Here is a 7,106-nt window from a genome sequence, read left to right on the forward strand (position 1 = left end):
GCGCCCCTGGGCATAGATCTTCTATTTTCTTTTTTTTTCCTTCTTAGCCTGGGGATGGGGCTTCTGAACCAAGGGGAGGCGCTCTGAGTGTCTGGAGGACTTTGAGAAGGGCTCGTACATAACCTTGCTCCTCTTCATTCATTCACTCAGGGGCTACCCTTCTGCATGGTCTGGTCTGTGCCCCCGGGGTGGATGTTCCATGCAGGGGTGATGGCAGAAAGACCTCAAGTCTAAACATCCCCTCTCCCTGGCCCCAACCCCCTCCTTGTTCTGTGCCAGGGGTCCCAGAGAGTTGCAAGGGGGCATCCAGTCACAGTGGGGGGAGGGCGCTGGTGGCAGAGCCGAGCCAGGTCTGGGCAGGTCGGTCTGCCGAGAGGGAGCTGGCAAAGTCACTAGCTCAGGGACTCGTGGTGATCCCAGCAGTGGCTAATCTCAGGGATGGCTGGGTGGGTGGGTGGGACACTTAGTGCCCCCATTATGCTCAGTGAAAAGGCTTCCTGCCTCAAAGTATTTGATGCCCTGTGGCTTGGTGGAGGCATGATAAACCAGCGTCATGGGAGGCCAGGGAGCAAAACTGTGCCAAGTTATAAAAAGGTGCTCCCTCCTGACGGTCACGTTAAAAGGCGTCTCTGGAGATTCGTGCAGCCCGGCTGGCACATGGCTTGGGGAACAGTTGTGTCTTTGAATGAAGAAAATGAGGCGGTTGCAAGCTGTAAGCTATAAGCTGGGTGCACTACATGCAGTGGCCTTACCCACTGCAGTAGCTCAGGAAGGGCATTGGGGGTGGAGGGGGGTGGGAGAATGGGGTAGGGGTGGGGGAGTGCAGAGGGACAGATGCTGAGTATCTGCTGTGGAAGGGGCACGTCACAGGGAGGTGATCACGTTGGGCCAGGATTGTGGTGGTTCTGGCATTAGTCCTGGCTGCCTCCCTGGGGACTGGCACAGAGGACGGCCTTTATGGCAATTCTTTCAGGGCTGGGAGGCCCCCCAGCCTTATGACCCTGTGCCTCAGGTTATAGTCTTTCTTGGAAGGTGTGGCTGTTTTTGGTTTACATTTGGTCACTTTCTGCACCTTAGGCCCGTCCTCGAACACTGATTCCAGTCTCAGCGACCTTCCAGACCCTGCCTACTCATCCCCATGCCACCCTGCTTCTCCCCCAACCTCTCTCTGCTCCTCTCCTGACCCTTCCTTCCCCCTGACACGATCAGTCTCCTCAGAGCCTGGGGCAGCATTTCTTCCTGCATCTGTGGATATGTTGTGTGATTTTTCTTCTATAGCTTGTTTTTTGTTTTGTTTCGCTTTTAATGTTTTATTTATTTTTGAGAGAGCGCAAGCAGGGGAGGATCAGAGAGAGAGGGGGACAGAAGATCTGAAGCGGGCTCTGCACTGACAGCAGCCAGCCGATGTGGGGCTTGAACTTCTGAACCCTGAGATCGTGACCTGAACTGAAGCAGGATGCTCAATCAACTGAGCCACCCAGATGCCCCCCTTCTATAGCTTGTTGATGCGATGGCGTATGTTAATTGATTTCCCAAAACGCAGCAGATGCATTTTTCTGTATTTCTCACCCTCCCTTGCCTGGAGTCCTGGTTAGGCAACAGTTTCTGTCAATCAAATGGCCTTGGGAACATGGTTTGTTGCTGCTGGTCAACACGGTGGTGGAGACACTGGGATTTGGGGGCAGCTGCCTTCTAGCATCCAGAGTCCAGCTTTGTGGGTGTGGAGAGGCTGTTCCTAAAAATGGCTTTCTGATCCTGAACCAGTTAGGTGATGGTCTTAAAGTCAACAGACACTGGGTGGCTCCTGATTCTTTACCTTCCTGAAGGCGCCAGAGGCGAGCTCTCAAGTCGGGTCGCGGGTTTTTCTGGGAGCCATTCCTGCAGGTGCAGCCTGTTCCTCTAGCCTTTCTGATGATTTTGTGAGCACAGGATGCATGGAATTCCTTTCTGCTTAAATTTGCTAGTGTGGTTTCTGTTTCCTGCCGGTGACTGATATGGGGCCAGCGGGGAAGGGTATGTGGGTTGGGGCTTCAGCTGCCTGGCTTTTCTGTTGCTGGCAGTGGAGATACAGGGGATGCTTTTAGGCACAGCAGGACCAGGGAAGGAATAACATGGACATATTTGTGCTATAGAAAGATCTTTGCTTCTGGGAGTTGCCGAGCCCCCTGAAAGCATAGCAGAGGCACAGGCCTTACTTTTCTCTGGAACTCTCTTTTCTTTGGTGTTAAGACAGATGCAAAAGATGTTGGGGAGGGATGGTCTTTGCTGCAGGGGGGCAGAGAGAACTGACCTGAACATCAGGCTTTATTTGCAGCACTCGAGACTAAAATTAATAGCAGGAAGGCCTTCTCAACAGAGACAGTGGTGAGAATTTTGGTAAGTAAGAACTAGGTTCTGCATTAAGGTCCAGGGAGAGCAGAACAGGCCAGACCTGGCACTCTGGAGGCCTGAATTTATACCTGCTCTCCATTGCCATTTGCTGTCATGCTCCAGGAACGATAGTTATCCTCTCAGGGCCTCTGGATTCCCCCTGAGCGGGAGGCAAGTTTTGTTTTCCTTCCCCTGTTGCAGTGGGAGGGAGGAGGGCATTCTGCCCTTACAAAGGAGCTGCCTTCAGGAGGTGGAGTTTTCTCTGGTCTTATTCTTCTGTTCTTCTGACTCCTTAGCTACAAAATGTGCATGCCTGAAATTCCACCTGCAGGTCAGGTGAGGCCCAAGCCAGGAACATCGTTGTTATCGTTATGAATACCCCCATCCAAGACAAAGGGCGCCCCATGCTGTCTCTAATGCCAGAGCCAGAGGGGTCCCTGGCACTGAAGCCATCTTTGAACTCAAGCTTTATAATCCATTCGTCCCATCAGCAAAAAATGTTGAGCAAGCACCCCCCCCATAGCTATTAGTTTACAAATTATATACATAGAATGTTACATACATGAACTATACACACACACACACACACACACAAATATATATTAGTATGTACATTACATAAGTATATGTACATTACAAAATGCATTATGTGCATTATCCATATAGGTACAAATTAGCTATAATGTACAATATTATGCATACTGTAAAGCCATACAAATAGAAATTAAAAATATAATAAACACCAAGTTTTAAAGTAATTTTTAAGGCTTTTCATTTAATCATGGTATAAAATCCCTTTTTGCTTTCATAGTGAGAACACCACCACTGAATATGCTTCTTTATTTTTTGAAAAGCCTGATTTAACACTTCGTAGAGCAGTGGCTTGAATGTCTGGTCCTAAATTCGGTTTATTTCATATTCAGCTTTTAAGGCTGTCACGGCTAGAAAGGAGGCCTCATGGAGATACCTAGATCCAGACGGACGAGGTGCATTGTGGGCTCAGCTCATTAAGTCATGACATTCATGTTTCAATTTTCAGTGCCATCCACCAATTATGCAAAGGTTTTGTTCAAAATTGACTTTCAAATTTCCATCCTCTCTCATGTCAATCAGTTGTTCTTGCAAAGAAATTGGAATGTGGTGCATTTTAATACTTTCAGCAAATGGATTTAAAACCCACTCAAACTCATTTGGAAGATTTTTTTTTCTTTCTTTTCTTTTTTTACTTTAGAGAGAGAGAAAGTGAGCGAGCGGGGGAGAGGGGCAGAAGGAGAAAGAGAGAATCTCATGCTCAGCGCAGAGCCCAACACAGGGCTTAATCCCATGACCCTGGGATCATGACTTGAGCCAAAATCAAGAGATGAACGGACCCTCAACCAACTGAGCCACCCACGCGCCCCTCACTTGGAAGATTTTTAACCAAGTTAAAAAAAAATTTTTTTTAAAGGGTGGATATGAAAGATTTTGGGAACACACAAGGTTTCCAGCCACAAAATCTTATAACAATGGGAACACTTTCAAACTTTATTTCTAAAGGCTCTATATACTATTTTCCTGCCCAAAAAAGTTACTTCCTCAACAACTGTTTAAACTTCGCCATTATCCTGCTGAAAAGGATTTCATTTTTGGAAATCTCAACAGACAACCCTTATTTTTCCTTTATGAAATGTCACATGAAATCATGTCCTAGGATTAAGGGGGAAGCGCCTTTCCTGCCGTGTCTTTGCAGAAATCTTTTTAGGCCACTTGTCCTTTCTTTAGGAGGGTTAATTTAGATTGAATCAGACATTACAATCTGCAAATTCCACTGACCTGGGCATATGTAAGCGGCGGTAGGTCACGATCTGTTGCAAAGCAAACAAGAGAGTAAGCACGTCACTCTCAAGTTGTCTGCCTGAGGGGCACCTGCACCTCCCTGCAGACATTGACCAATGTGGGGGACGTGATCGGCCAAGAAGGGGTACATAACATCTGTATGTCAAATATTATTAGAGCTGCATTTCCTCCTTACTTTTAGACGGAAATACATGCACATACATATACCTTGAATTCTAAAATTCTTCTTCCCAGGTGCCGATGGATCATTTTGTGCTACCCTAGGGGTATGTGCATTTTTCTCTGAAGGTCAGATCTCAGTGGACTGATGGGTCACTGAGGCTCAGAGAGGCACAGAGGTGGGGCTAGGGGTGGCTTAAGGGCCCACGGCAAGTGGTGACAGAGCCAGACTGAAACTCAGGTCCTTGCCTTCTTGGGCCCTCCCCTGATACCAACCAGGGCGTGTGAAGTCAGTGCAGGCTGGTCTGTGCAGTTCCCATCCCCACTGCACAGGGTCCTGGGGCCCCAGGAATACCTACCCTCTTAGGGCCCAGGGCCAGCACTTTGGCATTTTCTCTACCCTGTGTTCTCTGGGGAGCAGCACTGGGTGGGCCCCAAGTGCAGGTGTGGACATGCTTCTTGTTAGAATGCCCTTTTCCTGTCCACCCCTTCCTCTCTTATGGCAGAGCCTGGATCATTCGATCAAGGATAAGTTGTGTGGCCTCTTTGGACCAAATAATCCATACTTGGCTTTGGAACATAATTTGTGGATTCTTATACCTTAACCAGAGTTAAGTTTGAAAAGAAAAGCAGTTACCTGGACCCAAAAACAGGCAGGCTGAGGGCTTGACAATGCTCCCCTTGGGCAGACCTTGTTGGACTTTCATTCTTTTGGGGGAGGGGAGATGGAAGGATGCTCCTTGGGACATCAGTGCCTGTGCTCCACCCCTGGACCCAAGCTGCTGGACCATCTGCCCAGGCCTGGCCCTATGGAAGAGGATCCCCGGCTAGCTCGAGGGAGGAAGAAGGTGATTCTGCATAGCTCTAGGCCCACAGTGAGCTCACTGGATGAGCAAGGCTTCCTGCTGAGCCTGGTAAGTGAGTAAAAGGACACACTGTGCTCTCACACCTCCCTGCCCCCAATCCCCCCGCCAGCATGGCCACCCTTGTCTTCACTTCCTGAGCTCAGCTCTGTTGTCATGCACCTGGTGGCCGTTTGCACACAGCACCCCTGGAGCCACGTGTGGCCAAAGAGCATGGCATCCGTGGCAACACCCATGTTGTCTGTTCCCCAGATTCAATTTCCTTTTCCTCCTGGGCACACAGTGAGACTGCACTTCCCGGCCTCACCTGCAGTTAAACAGGACCAGGGACTGAGTTCTGGCCGGTGGAATGTAGTCAAAGAAATGTCACCTGTGTCTTATCCTGGTCTGATCCCTGAAAAATTCACCTTGGCTCACTCTCTTCCCTGTCCAATGGTCAGCTATGGAGGGCCCAGGGGAAGATGATAAGGCCTTCACCAGAGTGGGGTGGAGGGGTCCTGGCCCCTGCAGAGTTGTGAGGAGCAGAGCCCACACCCACTGCACCTATGTGAGAAAGAAATCTTCATATGTGAAGCCACCAAAATGTTGCAGTGAGTACAGCGGTGACAGCCTGATTAACACAGTGTCTGACCCCAGATGAGAAGTTGGGGGGCTTGAATTCTTTAAGATTTTGTGAGCCAATATTGTGTAGGACTTACAATTTAGACTCTGGAGCTGGACTCCCAATTTTCCCCACCGATGAGCCATGTGACTCTGGGAAAACTGGTTAATGTCCCTGAACCTCAGTTTTCTGGGATGTTTGAAAGGTATGTGCAATGATTCCTGATTCCCGCGCACTAAATATTTATAAATGGTAATTATTATTAGGTTCATTGATCCTGCTGGACTTGGCATCCTCCAAAGCAAGGACCACATTGGATTCATCTCTCTGGATCCCTGCTGGACCTGGTACAGGTTGCTCCTGGTCTAGTGGGCAGAGACGACTCAGAGCTCTCTACTGTAACCCAAGGCAGGCTGGGATGTGCCACAGAGGAGGGGTATAAGTAAAGTGTTCCCTGGGGGAGATTAATTCTGTCTGAGGTGCAGGCAGAAGGCTTCATGGAGGAGGTAGCATTTCAGTAGGTCCTTGAAGGAGAAAGGGTAGCATTGACACCATAGAAGTGGGCCATGGTTGCTCTAGGTTAAGCAAAGCTCCCATGAGTTAAGTCTTGAGGTAGAGAGAACTGGACCTGCCTGGCTGGAGCAGTTGTCCCCTAACATTTCCAAGACCCTGGGAAAGATTACAAATAGGGGCAATCGGAGGCAGAATCCTAAGATGCCATCCTCTACTTAATCAAATACTAATCTAGGTACACTATGAAGAAATTTTGCAGATATAAAGTTTCAAGTTGGGGTGCCTGGGTGGCTCAGTCGGTTGAGCGGCCGACTTCGGCTCAGGTCACGATCTCACGGTCCGTGAGTTCGAGCCCCGCGTCGGGCTCTGTGCTGACCGCTCAGAGCCTGGAGCCTGTTTCAGATTCTGTGTCTCCCTCTCTCTCTGACCCTCCCCCGTTCATGCTCTGTCTCTGTCTCAAAAATAAATAAACGTTAAAAAAAAAAATTTAAAGTTTCAAGTTGGTTGGCCTTAAAATATGGAGGTGAACTAGATGGGCCTGACCTAATCAGATGAATTCTCTGTAAGAAGAGAGTTCCCTCCCATCTGGTAGCAGAACGGGAAGTAATAGAGATTTGAAGCATGAGAAAGATTTGACTCGAGTGACCCTCAGTTGACAGCCAGCAAGGAAATGGGGACCTCAGTCCTACAACCACATGGAACTGGATTCTGCCAACAATCTGTGTGAGCCTGCAAGCAGATTCTTCTCCAGAACCTCCAGACAA

The sequence above is a fragment of the Panthera onca genome, chromosome E1 (genome assembly GCF_046562875.1).
Source record: "Panthera onca isolate mPanOnc1 chromosome E1, mPanOnc1 haplotype 2, whole genome shotgun sequence".
Taxonomy (NCBI): domain Eukaryota; kingdom Metazoa; phylum Chordata; class Mammalia; order Carnivora; family Felidae; genus Panthera; species Panthera onca.